Below are 18,345 nucleotides of genomic sequence, written 5' to 3'. Positions count from 1 at the left end.
AGAAAGCGTTTGTTGCATGTGTTTGGAGGAGGTTTTACCCCTGTATGGACATTTTAGTGTCTTGTCCTTTTCACAATAATCATGAATACTTTTCCAGCTCAGTACATAAAGATGTAACCATCTTTAAGCTTCAGAATATTTCTAGAATGGAATGTATGTCAGCATTTTGAGCCATCACCTACTATAGACATTCAAGTTGTTTCTGATTTTCACCTGGAACTCTCATGCAGTAAACATTCTTACCTTCTTTTGTTTCTGTTGAGCAAATTCCAAACAGTGGGATTAAAGAATATCTGGTGTATGTATTCTGAGATTACATTTATCTTTTAAAACATTTTAATTTTTTTGTTAATAAAAGCACACATTATAAAAATTCAAAAATTGCCAAAAATGTGAAAATTAAATGTCCCCTAATATTCAGTTTTGTAACCACTCACTTTTTCTCCACAGGTGCAACAAGTACTATCAGTTTCTTTTTTTCTAACAGGAATATTCCAAGTAAATTTTGTAAATTCTTCAGACAAAAGTACATTATTCATAATATGTGATTTATTACACAGTCTTATCATTAGTGCACATTGGCCCACTTTATTTCATTATTTTTTGAGACAGGGTCTAGCTTTGTCACCCAGGCTGGAGTGCAATGGTGCAATCTTGGCTCACTGTAACCTCTACCTCCCAGATTCAAACAATTCTCCTGCCTCAGCCTCCTGAGTAGCTGGAACTACAGGCATACACCACCATGGCCTGCTAATTTTTGTATTTTTAGTAGAGACAGTGTTTCACCATGTTGACCAGGCGGGTCTTGAACTTCTCACCTCAGATGATCCACCTGCCTCAGCCTCCCAAAGTGCTTGGACTGCAGGTGAGAGCCACTGTGCCCAGCCCACTTCATTTTTTTTTTTTTTTTTTTTTTTTGAGACAGGGTCTCACTCTGTTACCCAGACTGGAGTGCAGTGGTGCAATCTCAGCTCACTGCAAGCTCCACCTCCCGGGTTCAAGCAATTCTCCTGCCTCAGCCTCTCAAGTAGCTGGGATTATGGGAACTTGCCACCACACACGGGTAATTTCTGTAATTTTAGTAAAGACAGGGTTTCATCATGTTGGTCAGGCTGGTCTTGAACTCAACCCTGTGATCTGCCCACCTTGGCCTCCCAATTTGCTGGGATTACAGGTGTGAGCCACCGCTCCTGGCCACCTGCTTCATTTTTAATATGTCCCAGGAATTTTAAAACTCTGTGGTAACTATCAATTTACTGTCTCTCAACTCTGAATCCTTCATTGCCTGCTCTGCAGTATTGGAACTGGATTCTGTGAACATTTCTCCTTTGTCACCTGGCATGATGTTACTCTCTGCCAGCAGAGTTGGGGAGGACACTAGAGGAGGAGGGTTTTTTCTCTTCCTAGGTTTGTTTCACTCTTATCAGGCTCCTGTAGTGCCTGCAGCAGTAACCCTTGGCTCCTGTAGTATGACCTCCAGCAGCACCGGCCTCTAACATGCACTTGGGTGGCTTCACAGTGAGTAATAAGGGGTAGTCATCTCTGAAGCTGGCTTTTGCCATCTACCCAGAGGTTGACTTCCTGAAAGTCCTACCTCTCTGCCATTCTGAACCATGTCTATGCCCTTTCGAAGAAGGCCTAGATTTTGGCCCTATGGGAGAATTGGCTATTTTGAGTCGGGTATCTCAGTCCATGCTTTCTAGGGTCGATTGTGACTACCAGTTTCTTTTGTATTCCATGAATATTCTAGGTAAAATTTTTAAATCCTTTGGACAAAAAGTAAACAATAACTTCATTAACACTGTATTATATGGTGGATTTATATACGTTTATACTTAAGAGATTTATTTTTTAATTCCTCAATCTAAGAATTCACATCCTTCATTGGTTCTCAAAAATTCTCAACTATTTCCACTTAGAATATTCCTCTCCCTCATTCTCTGCCCACTTCTCCCTTCTCTGTCTACCCTCTGAATTATACATTGATCTTTTCCCCACTGTCTTTTTAGAAGGTCTTTTGCTTATTTGCAATTTACTGTCAAGAACAGAACTCCTTGTGTGTACATTTTTTAACATTACATATTTTATATCATGCTATACAATCAAAAGTTTGTTTCAATCAGCTAATAAGTTCTTATAATTAAGTCTCTTTTTGTGATTTAAGGGTAGTTAAGGAGGGAGTGGGGTCAAGGGGGATATGGATGTGGCTATAAAAAGGCAACATGAGGAATCCTTGTGATGATGGAAATGTTCTGTGTTTTGACCCAATGTCAACATCACGCTTGTGATATACAGTTTTTCAAGACAATTAGCATTGGGGAAAACTTAGTAAAGGGTACATGGGATCTTTTTGTATTATTATTGCAACTGCATATACTCTAAATTTGTCTCAAAATAAAAACCTTGCCGGGCGCGGTGGCTCAAGCCTGTAATCCCAGCACTTTGGGAGGCCGAGGCGGGTGGATCACGAGGTCAAGAGATCGAGACCATCCTGGTCAACATGGTGAAACCCCATCTCTACTAAAACTACAAAAAATTAGCTGGGCATGGTGGCACGTGCCTGTAATCCTGGCTACTCAGGAGGCTGAGGCAGGAGAATTGCCTGAACCCAGGAGGCAGAGGTTGCGGTGAGCCGAGATCGCACCATTGCACTCCAGCCTGGGTAACAAGAGCGAAACTCCGTCTCGGAGGAAAAAAAAAAACCTTAATATTTTTTAAAGTTAGGAAAGATCATTTCAGACAAATATGGGAATCTCAATTATCAATTTACTGTTATGTAGAACAGGCGACTTTATTATGTTTCCCAATGCAACTCTGAATTACTAGTGATTAGGTTGTCTTTCATTTAAAAAAATGAGACATTCATAGGCTTTGTGTGTGTGTGTGTGTGTGTGTGTGTGTGTGTGAGACAGGGTCTTTGTTGCCGTGGCTGGAGTGTAGTGGCATGATTATAGCTCACTGCAGCCTCATTAGTGGTTACTTGACTGATTTACATTTTTCTATGTTTATACTTTCTGGCTTATATACATTAACATAATGATCTGTTCTTAAAAAGACAAAATATTGACAGAAATTGGATACACACATGCATTAACCTATTCCTTGTGGAAATCAATAATAAACATAGTATATTCTTTGTTGTTTTTTTTTTTTTTTTTTTGAGATAGAGTCTTGCCCTGTCACCCATGCTGGAGTGCAGTGGCAGGATCTTGCAACCTCTGCCTCCTGGGTTCAAGAAATTCTTCTGCCTCAGCCTCCCAAGTAGCTAGGACTGCAGGCACATGCCACCATGCTAAGCTATTTTTGTGTGTATTTTAGTAGAGATGGGGTTTTACCATGTTGCCCAGGCTGATCTCAAACTCCTGAGCTCAGGCAATCCGCCCGTCTCAAGCCTCCCAAAGTGCTGGGATTACAGGTGTGAGCCACTGTGCCAGCCTATATGCCTTCTTTGATTACAACTATTATAAACTTTATATTTCTCTCTTGAGTGTGATTATAAACTCATACTCAACTTGTCTCAATAAGATATATTTATTCTTTTTTTTTTTTTTTTTTTGAGAGAGAGTTTCGCTCTTGTTGCCCATGCTGAGTGCAATGGCATGATCTTGGCTCACTGTCACCTCTGCCTCCCAGGTTGAAGTGATTCTCCTGCCTCAACCTCCCAAGCAGCTGGGATGACAGTCACTCACCACCACACCTGGTCAAATTTTTGTAATTTTAGTAGAGATGGGGTTTCACTATGTTGGCCAAGCTGGCCTCAAACTCCTGACCTCAGGTGATCCAACTGCCTCAGCCTCCCAAAGTGCTGGGATTATAGGCATGAGCAACCTTGCCTGGCCAATAAGGTAGATTTATTCTTATTTGATGTGGATGAAAACTGTTAAAAACACAACCAATGGATAATGTTAACATGCTTTCTAACATGCACAATGCTAGAGCCAGGAATCATCTTATACCATCTTTTTATCCTTGCCACAACAAAATGTTCCTCATCCATCCTGATTTTTTATCTTTCCATAAGATAGCAATCAACACACATATAATACCAGCACTTTGGCTGAAGTGGGTGGATTGTTTGAGCTCAGGAGTTTGAGACCAGCCTAGGCAACATGGCAAAACCATGTCTCTATAAAAAATACAAAAATTAGCTGGGCATGGTGGAACACGCCTATAGTCCCAGCTACTTGGGAGGCTGAGGTGGAAGGAGTTCAAGGCCACAGTGAGTGGACATTGCTCCACTGTACTCCAGGCTGGGCAACAGAGCAAGACCCTGTCTCAAAAAAAAAAAAAAAATAGGGCAGGCTTGGTGGTTCCTCACACCTGTAATCCCATCACTGTGAGAGGCCAAGGTGGGTGGATCACCTGAGGTCAGGAGTTCAAGGCCAGCCTGGCCAACATGGCGAAACTCCATCTCTACTAAAAATACAAAATTAGCCAGGCATGGTGGCACACACTTGTAACCCCAGCTACTCAGGAGGCTGAAGGAGGAGAATTGCTCCAACCCAGGAGGCAGAGCTTGCAGTGAACTGAGATTGTGCCACTGTACTCCAGCCTGAGCAAGAGTGAGACTCCGTCTCAAAAAAAAAATTGAACAATCAACTACTCTCTGAGGAGTCTTGTACTTTTGCTATAGTGTTTTGTATTTAATGTTATTTAATAGTATTTTATATTCAATTAAATACTATTTAATAGTATTAAATATAAAAATCTGTGTAGTGAGTTAGGGGTATATGGTAGTTAGTGGTAGACAAAAGTGTTGCTGCTGCTGTGTGGCCACATTTGATGGTGTAAGGGGCTGGCAAACATTTTTTTAAGATTATATTGTATTTATATTATGTAGTATGAATTATTTCTGACATCAGAGAATTTTATCTCATGGAATCATGTTTGGTGTAGATTATTTAAAATGTTGACAGCTGATTTATGAGAAGGGTATGTGCTGAGGAATAACTGGGAAATACTTGTGTTTTAGGAAGATCCCTCTATTGGTTTTAGTGGAGTATGAACTAGGGATTTGTGTAGTAGTGGAGGAAAGGACAGATTGAGGGGGCAGAAGGAGAAATAAATAGATGAGGTGGCTATCAGCTATTGTAGCCTATTACCAGAATCCATGTTGGAGAGCTTCAGAATTTACAAAGAAATTGATTTGAAGACAGCAGATGCAAATCTCAGATAGTAAGAAGATATAATCATCAGAAGCTATTGATGAGGTATTGGGTGGTGATAAGAAAACAAGATTTCATAGTGATCCTCAGACACTTAGGAAATGTACCTGCAGGCTCCCATATCAAGGATCTGTCATACGTTAATTGATGCTGAGATACACATTTGTTTTTTCACATTTTAACATTTCTGAAGGAGGGATAAATGATGGATTAAATTATTATTCAGCAACTATGCACTCCTCTCCCTTTTGAAGAATGTAATGGACTTTGGATTTAGCCAATAGAATGTGAGTGGAAGTCATTTTTGGCAGAACTTTACATGTGCTTTCTTATTATGACTTGGCTTTTGCTATTGGCCATAAGAAGAACATGCCACATGTAGCCATTTGTTCATCCATGAAAACCTTCCAAGAGTAGTGGCACTGCTTCACTTCCACCTTCTAAATCTCATGCAAACTTCTCTTTTGGACATGCTTATCTCAGAACTATATTAAGAAAGAGACTCTGAAAGAAAAAATTATAGCTTAGCCAAATTGAACCACTTGAAAAACATCTTAAATACCTAACTACAGAAAATATTTTTGTCTCTTCCAGGAGTATGGATCAATATCAGTTCAGCCTTAAACCCAAACTCAAACATCCATGAGGGATGGTTTACTTCTCCTGAGTACACGTAGCTATTAAGTTTCCTAGTAATGTGGACATTGCACTTAAATTGCTCTCTCACCTGGGCATGCCCTGGAATTAATTTCTGTCACTTTACCCCATCTATTTCTCAAAACAAGTTTAGATTTATTGTGATAACAAATACATTGAAAGCAAAGCAGCTTTGGTATCATATAACTGTCTGGGATTTTGTTTGTCCGTCTTTTTTTTTTTTTTTTTTTTTTTGAGACAGAGGCTTGCTCTGTCACCAGGCTGGAGTACAATGGCGTGATCTCAGCTTACAACAACCTCTGCCTTCCAAGTTCAAGCATTCTCTTGCCTCAGTCTCCCGAGTAGCTGGGATTACAGGCGCCTTCCATCACACCCAGCTAATTTTTGTATTTTTAGTAGAGACAGGGTTTCACCATGTTGGCCAGGCTGGTCTCGAGCTCCTGACTTCAGGAGATCCACCTGCCTCAGCCTCCTAAAGTGCTGGGATTACAGATGTGAGCCACCATGCCTAACCCTTGAGCATATTTTCATATGTGTATTGGCCATCTGTATATCTTCTTTGGAGAAATGTCTAATCAAATATTTGCCTTTTTAAAAATTGGATTGTTTGATTGCTGTTGTTGAGTTTTAGGAGTTCTTTATATATCTCAATACTAATCTCCACTAGATATATAATTTACAAACAGTTCATCTTATTTTGTGGGTTGTGTATTCACTCTGTTGATAGTGTACTTTAATGCACAAATGTTTTGAATTTTGATGAATTCCAGTGTACATATGTCCTCTTTTGTTGCCTACGCTTTTGGTTTCATGTTCAATAAATCAGTGCCAGTCCAATGTCAGCAAGCTTTCTCCCAGTATTTTCCTTTGAAGTTTTTTATTTTTGTTCTCACATTAAGGTCTTTGATCCATTTTGAATTAATTTTTGTATATAGTGAAAGATAAGATTGCTTTGCATGTAGATACTCAGTTTTCCCAATACCATTTGTTGGTAAGACTGTCCTTTTCCCATTTAATAGTCTTGTTACTCTTATAAAAATTATTTTGCCATGCTGGGAACATTGGCTTATACCTATAATCCCCAGCATTTTGGGAGGCCAAGGCAGGTGGATCACTTGAGCTCAGGAGTTCAAGACCAGCCTGGACAACATAGGAAGACATTGTAGGTATTAAAATCAAAATTAACTTGAGTGTGATGGCTCACAGCAGTAGTCCCAGCTACTTGGGATGCTGAAGTGGGAGGACTGCTTGAGCCCAGGATCTTGAGAGGCTGCAATGAGCCATGATCACACCACTGCACTCCAACCTGGGTAACAAGCAAGACCCTGTCTCAAGAAAACAACAAACAAATAAACAAAAATTATTTAGCCATATATCCAAGGAATTATTACTGGGCTGTCTATTCTATTCCATCATTTTTTGTTTGGGGGGTTTTGTTCATTGGTTGGAGTCAGGGTCTTGCTCTGTCGCCCAGACTGAAGTGTGGTGGTGCAATCATGGCTCACTGCAGCCTCAACTTTCCGAACTCAAGCGAACCTCCCACCTCAGCCTTCCAAGCAACTGGGACTACAGGCGTACACCACCACACCTGGCTAATTTTTTTTGTATTTTTTATAGAGATGTGGTCTCCCTATGTTGCCCAGGCTCCTCTTAAATGCCTAGGCTCCAGCGCTCCACTTGCCTCGGCTTCCCAAAGTGCTGGGATTACAGGCGTGAATCACTGTACCCAGCCTCATCAGTCTTTATGCCAGAACCATACCATTTTCATGACCATGACTTTGTAGTTAAGTTGTAAAACCAGGAAGTATAAGTTATCCAACTGTGTTCAAGATGGTTTGGCTATTCAGAGTCTCTTGAGATTCTGTATGTAGTGAATTCTTAAAATTTTATGTTGCCCCAGCAACCATTTTGAATATAAGTTTAACTTTCTCATACCAGAATCCAGAATTAGTTGCCCTTTACACACCATTTTCAGTTATCTGCCTCCAAGTTCCTCAGTGTGTTCAATCCAGATATCTACTTTATACAACCCCCTCCTGGTGGCCACCACTCTATGGGACAGCTAGATACAACCTACTTGACTGACCCCACTGACCTATATACCCATTTTGCTCTCTGTTTCTATAGTTTTGATGTTTTTACATTCCATACATAAGTGGGATGATGACATTTTTGTCTTTTTGTGCTAGACTTACTTCACTTAACATAACGTTCATCCATGTTGTGGAAAATGACACTATTGTCTTCCTTTTCAGGGTTAATAGTATTCTATTAGGCATATATACCACATTTTTTTTTGAGGCAGATTCTTACTCAATCTGTTGCCCAGGCTGGAGTGTAGTGGCACGATCTTGGCTCACTGCAATCTCCATCTCCTGGATTCAAGCTATTCTCCTGTCTCAGCCTCCCAAGTAGCTGGGATTACAAGCATGCACTGCCATGCCTGGCTAATTTTTCTTTCCAAGATGGAAACTTATTTCCCACCCTCTGCTGTATTCTTACCAGTATGTCTAGAGCAGTTGCTACTTTCTGCTCACCAGGCCCAATTAGCATAATATCAGCCAGGTAATGGACCAGCATAGTGTCTTGTAGAAGGGAAAGGGGATCAAGATATCTGTGGACTACATGATGTCACAGGGCTGGACAGTTGATACATCCATATGATGATTAATTTTTTTTCTTTTGAGACAGTCTCGCTCTATAGCCCAGGCTGGAGTGCAGTGGTGAGATCTTGGCTCACTGCAACCTCTGCCTCCCAGGTTCAAGCGATTCTCCTGCCTCAGCCTCCTGAGTAGCTGGGATTACAGGCACATGCCACCACGCCTGGCCAATTTTTGTATTTTTATTAGAGACAGAGTTTCACCATGTTGGTCAGGCTGGTCTCAAACTCCTGACCTCGTGATTCCCCCCACCTAAGCCTCCCAAAGTGCTGGGATTATAGGCGTGAGCTAACACACTCAGCCGTTATGGTTAATTTTATGTGTCAATTTGGCTAGGCCATAGTATCCAGATATTTTGTCAAACATTATTCTAGATGTTTCTAAATCTTCTGTGAATATTTTTCTTAGATACAATTAACATTTAAATTAATAGACTTTGAATAAAGCAGATTATCCTCCATAATTTGGGTGGTTCTCATCTAACTAGTTGAAGGCCTTAACTGAAAAAAGACTGACCTCCCTTGAAGGAAGAAAATTCTCCCATCACATTTTTTTGGGTCTTAAACTGTAGCATCAACTCTTCCCTGAGTTTACAGCCTCCTGGGCTACCCTGAATATTTTGGACTTTACAGCATTCACAACCAATGAACTGATTCCTTAAAATAAACCTCTCTCTCCTGGTGAATCCATAATCAGTTGATAGTTACTTAGCATCAACTGATTATGGACTTTATTCACATCTACAAAATACCTAGATTACAGCAATATCTAGATTATAGCAATACCTAGATCAATGTTTGAATAACTAGGGACTGTAACCTAGCCATGCTGAACATAAAACTGACTGTCCACATAATAATAGAGTAGGAGGCATGGCAAAAGGGTATATAGATGGACCTATGAGAGTGGGCATGATGGTGAAGATCTCTGTATCACATTAATGTCCTAAAGATTGCATCAACTATAAAAGACTCATTAAACATCCAAGTATGTAAAATGACTTAGGTTGTTGTTATTAACCAGCCTTAGTTATTTGCCTTCCAGTACACGTATTATAGGCAGATATATAAATTGGTCACAGTTGCAAAGGTGGAGGGTATGGATGGCCTCAATATCATGTACTGCCACTTACCAAGAGGATCTAGCTACTGCTGACTCTGAAGACAGAGACCAAAGATGAAACTTCGGTAGTGACTATTCTTTGATAAGACCAGTCAGCCGCTTAATGTCAACCTGGGTTAAGCAAACAGGGCTTCTTCCATCCTGCAACAGCCAGAGGTTTGTTCTCAGGAAGACACAGTTATTCTGAGTATGGGTCTGCCCTTTCTGCCCACAAGTCGCCAGCCAATATCACCATCTGGGTGCTTATCGAATGCCTTGTATAAAGGCACAGTATCTCAAACAGCACACCATCTTACCAGGAAATTCACTTTTAAGCAAAAAAATGTATAGGAATTAGCCCATAACAATGGGATGGGAAGTCCTAGCCAAAGCAATTAGGCAAGAGAAAGAAAGAAAGGGCATCCAAATTGGAAAAGAGGAAGTCAAGTTGTCACTGTTCACAGATGACATTATTTCCTATATAGAAAATCTGGCTGGGCGCAGTGGCTCATGCCTGTAATCCCAGCACTTTGTGAGGCCGAGGTGGGCAGATCACTTGAGGTCAGGAGTTTGAGAGCAGCCTGGCCAACATGGTGAAACCTCATCTCTACTAAACATACAAAAATTAGCTAGGCATGGTGGTAGGGGCCTGCAATCCCAACTACTCGGGAGGCTAAGGCATGAGAATCAGTTGAACCAGGAGGCAGATGCTGCAGTGGGCCAAGATTGTGCCACTGCACTCTAGCCTGGGCAACAGAGCGAGCCTTTGTCTCAAAAAATAAAGAAAAGAAAACCCTATGAGCTCCACCAAAAAACTCTTTCAGCTGATAAATTCGGTAAAGTTGCAGAAACAAATTTAACAAAAATTCAGTAGTGTTTCTACACATCAACAACAAACCAGAGGAAAAAGAAATCAGGAAAGTAATCCCATTTACATTAGCTACAAAAATTATAAAATACCTAGGAATAAATTGAACCAAGGAGATAAAACTATAAAACACTGAAAAAGAAAGAGGTCACACACAAAAAAACAAAAAACAAAAAACAAAAACAAAACAGCTGGGCTTGGTGGCTCACGTTTGTGATCCCAGCAATTTGGGAGGCTGAGGTGGGCAGATCGCCTGAGGTTGGGAATTCGAGACCAGCCTGACCAACATGGTGAAACCCCATCTCCTTAAAAAAAGAAAGAAAGAAAGAAAGAAAAGAAAGAAAGAAAGAAAGAAAGAAGGAAGGAAGGAAGAAAAGAAAGAAAGAAAAAGAAAGAAAGAGGTCACGTAAAAATGGAAGGGTATCCAATGATCACGAATTTGAAGAACATCATGTAAAGGACTATACTACCAAAAGCAATATACAGATTCAATGAAATCCCTATCAAAATAATAATGATATTCATCATAGAAATAGAAAAAAAATCCTAAGATTCATAACAGAAAACTCCCAAAAGACAAAGAAATCCTGAGCAAAAAAACAAAGCTGGAGGCATCACACTACCAGACTTCAAAATATACTACAAGCTATAGTAATCAAAACAGCATGGTGCACGGTACTGGCATGAAAACAGATGCACAGACCAATGGAACAGAGTAGAGAACTCAGGAATAAGCCCACCTATATATAGCCAGTTTTCAACAAAGCTGTCAAGAACATTCAGTGGGGAAAGAGCAATCTTCAATAAATGGTGCTGGAAAAACTGGATATTAATATGCAGAAAAATGAAACTAGATCGCTAGCTCTCATCATATAAAAAAATCAACTGAAAATATATTGAAGACTTACATATAAGACCTGAAACTATCAAACTGTTAGAAGAAAAGGGGGGAAATGCTTCAGAGCATTGATCTGAGCAAAGATGTTTTGGTTAAGACCTCAAAAACAAAGGCAACAAAAACAAAAATAGACAAATAAAATTATATCAAGCTAAAAAAGCTTTGTACAGCAAGCAGAACAATCAACAGAGTGAAGAGACAACTTACACAATAGGAGAAAATATTTGCAAACTAACCAGAATAAGGAGCTCAACAGCAAAAAACGCAAAAACATCTGATTAAAAAATGGGCAAATGATCTGAATAGACATTCCAGAAGAATACAAATAAATGGCCAAAAGGCATATGAAAAAAGTGCTTAATATCATTAATTATTAGTGAAATGCAAATCAAAGTTACAATGAGGGCCAGGCACAGTGGCCCAAGCTTATAATCCCAGCACTTTGGGAGGCTGAAGCGGGTGGATCACCTGAGGTCAAGAGTTCGAGACCAGCCTGGCCAACATAGTGAAACCCTATCTCTACTAAAAATACAAAAATTAGCTAGGTGTGGTGGCATGTGCCTGTGGTCCCAGCTACTCGGGAGGCCGAGGCAGGAGAATTGTTTGAACCTGGGAGGTGGAGGTTGCAATGAGCCGAGATCACGCCACTGTAATCCAGTCTGGCAACAGAGTGAGACTCCGTCTCAAAAAAAAAAAAAAAAGTTGTATAGAAGGAATACATTCTAGTGTTTCATAGGACAGTAGGATGATTATAGTTAACAATAATTTATTCTGTATTTCAAAATAGGTATAATATTTGAAATGTTCCTACCACAAAGAAATGATAAATGTTTGAAGTGGATATCCTAATTACCCTAATTTTTTACACATTGTATGCAAGTATCAAAACATCACACATATCCCATAAATACGTACACCTATTATGCACCAATAAAAACATACACTGTAATCCCAGCACTTTGGGTGGTCAAGGCGGGTGGATCACTTGAAGTCAGGAGTTCCAAGACCTGCTTGGCCAACGTGGTGAAACCCTGATTCTACTAAAAATACAAAAATTAGCCAGGTGTGGCGGTACGTGCCTATAATCCCAGCTACTTGGGAGGCTTAGGTGGGATAATTGCTTGAACCCAGGAGGCAGAGACTGCAGTGAGTCAGGCTTGTGCCACTGCACTCCAGCCTGGGCAACTGGCCCGATTATAAACTGATGAATATCTCAAATGGTAGAACATCCCAGATGAATGTTGAAGACTAGTGTTAGAGCCTATGCCTTTTGCTGATGCATATTACTTGTGAGGCAGGGCATGTAATTCAGAAGCCAGTCTAAAGATATCTTTGGGGACACAAATCAGGAGGTACTGCTGCTAATGAAGCAGAACTAGGGTTTATTTAAAAAATTACAGACGGTACAATTCACTTTTTTATATGTATACTTCTATTTTTTACAGTGAGACCCTGTCTCAAAACAAACAAACAAACAAATCAATAGAACAAACAGGTCATAACACATGCTGGACCATCTAGAGTCTCCCTGATAAAGCACTGAAATAGGCTTCTGAAAGTATAGCCAATGTGAAGCCTCAAAGGGCATGTTCTGCAAGGATGGAGTACCATCCTTCAGAATGCAGTATACATATACAATCAGGGATCTTTATATGGCACTGTGTCGTAATTAAGGACACCACTGAGGGCCAGGCATGGTGACTCATGCCTGTAATCCCAGCACTTTGGGAGGCCAAAGCGGGTGGATCACAAGTTGAGGAGTTCGAGACCAGGCTGGCCAACATGGTGAAACCCCATCTCTACTAAAATAGAAAAAGTAGCTGGGCATGGTGACGGGTGCCTGTAATCTCAGCGGGAGTCTGAGGCAGAATTGCTTGAACTTGGGAGGTGGAGGTTGCAGTGAGCTGAGATCATGCCACTGCACTCCAGCCTGGGTGACAGGGTGAGACGCTGTCTCAAAAAAAAAAAAAAAAAAACCACTGAGAACCAAGGGATAGCAGAATTGGCCCCATTTAGTATTATTCCCAATGATTGACTATGTATTGGCTGGTTTGTCAGCTATTGTTAGATGTGTTGGAGACACCCAACAGAACACATAGCCTGGGTTCCATCTTCCATAGGTGTGCCACCCCCACAGATGAAGCCTGCCGCTCCAGTGGGGGATTGAGCATCTGGATGGAGTTTACAAATATGGGCTAAGTGCAGTGTGTTCCTTATGTTTTGAGTTGACTTGAGGAGCAATTATGAGACCATATGGCCAAGACGTGTGTGTGTGTGTGTGTGTGTGTGTGTGTGTGTGTGTTAGACTGACTACTACTGGATATGTAATTCAGAAGCCAGTCTAAAGTTATCTTTGGGGACACAAATCAGGAGGTACTGCTGCTGAAGCAGAGCTAGGGTTTTTATTTATTTAAATTACAGACAGTACAGTTCACCTTCTCGTATGTATACTTCTATTTTTTACACATGCATAGATTTTTGTTATCTATGACCACAAGCAGGATACAAAACAATTCCAACACCTGAAAGAATTCCCTCATGCACCCTCTTTGTATTCAGATCCCACCCCACCACAAACACTCAGCAATCTTTGATCTGTTTTCTGTTGTTATATTTTTGCTTTTTCCAGCATGTCATATAGATGGAATCATACAGTACGTAACTTTTTGGGACTGGGTTATTTCCTTTAGCATAATGCATTCAAGGTTCACCTATGTTGTTGCATGTTTCAGTAGCTCATTGTTATGGTGTAGAATTCCATCATGTGAATGTACCACAGTGTATCCATTTACACACTGAAGACATTGCTTGTCTCCAGCTTTTTAAATTGTAAATGATACTTACAAACATTCATGTACAGGTTTTTTGTGTGCACATAATTTTCCATTTCTCTAGGATAAATACTTATAAATGGGGTTGCTGGGTCCTATAGGATGTGTAACTTTTTGAGACTGGCATATTGTTTTCCACAATGGCTTTACCATTTTGCCTTTCCCATTAGCAATGTATGAGAGTTCCAGTAACAAACCCGCACCTGTACTCCTGAATCTAAAATAAGAGTTGAAAAAAAAAAAGAGTTCCAGTTATTCCACATTCTTGTCAGCACTTGGTATTGTCACATACCTAGAGTTTTGAAAAGCCTGATTATAAACTGATGAATATCTCAAATGGTAGAGCATCCCAGGTGAATGCTGAAGACTAGTGTTAGAGCCTGTGCTTTTTGCTATTGCATATTACTTGTGAAGTAGCCGTGGCAAGCCTGGCTCTATTGCTAGACCAGAAACAGTAGAGAAATTCAAGCATTACCTGGCAAGAAATGATCACATTTAGATGCACTGTGCACTATCTGATACTGGGGACACAGAGGGTGAGGAGATATGCTTGTTTACATACACTATAAGGAAATACACAGCAGTTATAGGAACCATGTTTGTAGGATGGAGCTGATTTACAGTCGGACTGCAAAGCTCTAACATTATCTCCATGATGCCTGGATGTCTGGCTCTGACTCCTGGTTGGGATAATATGATTGAGCTATACGAGGTATTGGTTAAAGTCTGATACTCCCGGGGAGACTCCCAGAGCCAATTTGTTTATGATGGCTTTTTAACTTTTTAAAACTCACATAACCAGTTAGATAGCCTGGCTTGACTATGTAGCAAGTGAACAGAGGGGCATAAAAACTTGTACAGTGGCTGGGCGCAGTGGCTCATGCCTGTAATCCCAGGACTTTGGGAGGCCAAAGTGGATGGATTACCTGAGGTCAGGAGCCTGGCCAACATGGCAAAACCCCATTGTACAAAAAACACAAAAATTAGCTGGTCATGGTGGCACATGCCTGTAATCCCAGCTATTTGAGAGGCTGAGACAGGAAAATCGCTTGAACCTGGGAAGCGGAGGTTGTAGTGGGCCGAAATTGCGCCACTGCACTTCAGCCTGGGCAACAGAGTGAGACTCCATCTCAAAAACAAACAAACAAACAAACAAACAAAACCTGTGCCAAGAAGTCCTGCCATCAGCTGTCCCCAAACCAAGCTTCATACAGCTCTTAGTGGTTCAGTTCAGAGACAGTGTGCAGTCTGTGTATGAATGAAACTACTGAAGAGCATGCCCCTCGATGACTCTAAGCCCCAATGCTTACCTTCCCTTTCTTTTCCTGAGCCACATCCTTTACTTCTAAGTAAAAGCATTTCCTGGGTATGCTCTGTGAAGTCATTAGTCCTTTGAACTGATGAATGCATATGTCTTATGACCTTGCAGTCAGGTCTACAAAATATGAATTTGCAAAATCACATCTATTTTGTCTTATCTATTTAGGCCAAGTTGACTTAGAGTCCATAACCAGTTTGCTCCTTAGAGCTGCCCAAACTTCACTGAGCAATAGAGAAGTTGGATGAAAAATACTCACGCACCATATGACATTTTGTTCCATGATGCATATACAGTGATGGTCTCATAAGATTATAGCACCATATGTTTACTGTACCTTTTCTATATTTAGGGTATATATAGGTTTACATATACAAATAGTTACCATTGTGTTACAACTGGTTATAGTATTCAGCACAGTAACATGCAGTACAGATTTGTAGCCTAGGAGCGACAGGCTAGCTATACCATATAGCTTAGGTGTGTAGTAGGCTGTACCATCTAGGTTTGTATCCGTATTCTGTGATGCTTACACATTCGTGACACTGCCTAATGATGCATCACCCATTAAGTGATGCAATGCTGTATTTATCAATTCATAACATGAAAAATCTCTCAAGTGAGTGAAATCGCTCACACCTGTAATCCCACCACTTTAGGAGGCCAAACTGGGAGGACTGCTTGAGGCCAGGAGTTTGATACCAGCCTGGGCAACACAGCAAGACCCCATATGTATAATATGTATTAAAAAAAAAAACATTAACTAAGTGGGATGGCACACGCCTGTAGTCCTGGCTACTTGGAAGGCTGAGGCAGGAGAATCATTTGAGTCCAGGAATTCAAATCTGCAGTGAGCTAAGACACCATCGTACTCCAGCGTAGGTGACAAAATGAGAACCTGTCTCAAAAAAAAAAAAAATGCAAAGACAATTTCTGACTTCTTCAAAAGAAATTTTTAAGCAGGATTCTGGAATATAGCCCAATGTTGTTTCATGCCAAAATATAAACCATAGGGCCAAATTTTCCTAAGGAGAAGCAGGTTATAAGTAAATACCTTTAGAATAGCTTTACAACTTTGGCCGGGCATAGTGGCTCATCTGAGGTCAGGAGTTTGAAACCAGCCTGGCCAACATGATGAAACCCCATCTCTACGAAATATACAAAAAATTAGCCAGGTGTGATGGTGGGCACCTATAATCTCAACTACTTGGAAGGCTGAGGCAGGAGAATCGCTTGAACCCGGGAGGTGGAGGCTGCAGTGAGCTGAAATCACGCCATTACACTCCAGCCTGGGCAACAAAAGCAAAACTCCATCTCAAAAAGAAAGAAAAGAAAAAAGAGGCCGGGTGTGGTGGCTCATGCCTGTAATCCCAGCACTTTGGGAGGCCAAGGCAGGTGGATCTTGAGGTCAGGAGTTTGAGACCAGCCTGGTCAACATGGTGAAACCCCATCTCTACTAAAAATTTAAAAATTATCCAGGTGTGGTGGCATGTGCCTATAGTCCCAGCTACTCGGGAGGCTGAAGCAGAATCGCTTGAACCTGGGAGGTGGAGGTTGCAGTGAGCTAAGATCGCGCCACTGCACTCCAACCTGGGCGACAGAGCAAGACTCTGTCTGAAAACAAAACAAAACAGAATTCCACATAAAACTGAAGTAAACAAAAGAATAAAAAGAAAAGAAAAGAAAAGAAAAAGGCCAGGCATGGTGGCTCACACCTGTAATCCCAGCACTTTGGGAGGCTGAGGCAGGCGGATCACAAGGTCAGGAGTTCGAGACCAGCCTGGCCAACACAGTGAAACCCTGCTAAAAATACAAAAAATTGGCTGGGCATGGTGGCAGGTGCCTATAATCCCAGCTACTTGGGAGGCTGAGGCAGGAGAATCACTTGAATCCAGGAGGCAGAGGTTGCAGTGAGCCGAGATCGCGTCATAGCACTCCAGCCCAGCCGACAGTACAAGACTCTGTCTCAAAACAAACAAACAAGCAAACAAACAAAAAACAAAACAAAACAAAAGAATAAAACCACAACTTCATTTAGACTTTCTTTAAAGCATTCAAAAGTACCTCTTTCATGGACATTCATTAGATTTCATACCTTGATTTCTCTCTGCGCTTTTGTTAACCGAACTTCATGAGAAATGATAGCACAGGGTCTTTTGAGGATGGATTGCATTATCTGCAGCTGGTCTTTTGGGGGCTATATTCATTTTCTTGTGTGTGCAAAATTGGGATGTATGTGAATATAATTTAGTGCCAGAAAATGCAAGAGAACACATATGAACCCCTCAACTGAGTTGTTATTAAAATATGTAATCATAAGCCAAAAATACAGCCAAATCTTCAACTGTATTTTATGGCCAGTTTTTGTTCATGCCAAAATCACCTAGTAGTAATCACCGTATCTTTGTTTACTGACTCTAGAATCCAAATATTTATACCTTTATTTATTTATTTTTGAGACAGGGTCTCACTCTGTCACCCAGGCTGAAGTGCACTGGCGCTATCCTGGCTCGCTGCAACCTCTGCCTCTGAGGCTCAAGTGATCCTCCCACTCAGCCTCCCGAGTAGCTGGGACTACAGGAACGTGCCACCATGCCTGGCTAATTTTTTGTAGAGATGGGGCTTTGCCATATTTCCCATGCTGGTCTCGAACTCCTGGGCCCAAGTGATCCTCCAACACCTCCCAAAGTGCTGGGATTTCAGGCATGAGCCACCTAGCATAAATAATAAAAAATATATTATTTTTATTATATGTTAATAGATACTAAAAAATTACATTCTCTTTTAATAAAACAATTAAGTTAAATAAAAACTTTTTTAATAAGTAAAAAATAAAACTGTTTTTAG

The sequence above is a fragment of the Sapajus apella genome, unplaced genomic scaffold (genome assembly GCF_009761245.1).
Source record: "Sapajus apella isolate SASKATOON/1434 unplaced genomic scaffold, GSC_monkey_1.0 scaffold68, whole genome shotgun sequence".
Classification (NCBI taxonomy): Eukaryota; Metazoa; Chordata; class Mammalia; order Primates; family Cebidae; genus Sapajus; species Sapajus apella.
Note: the sequence above shows the minus strand (reverse complement) of the source record.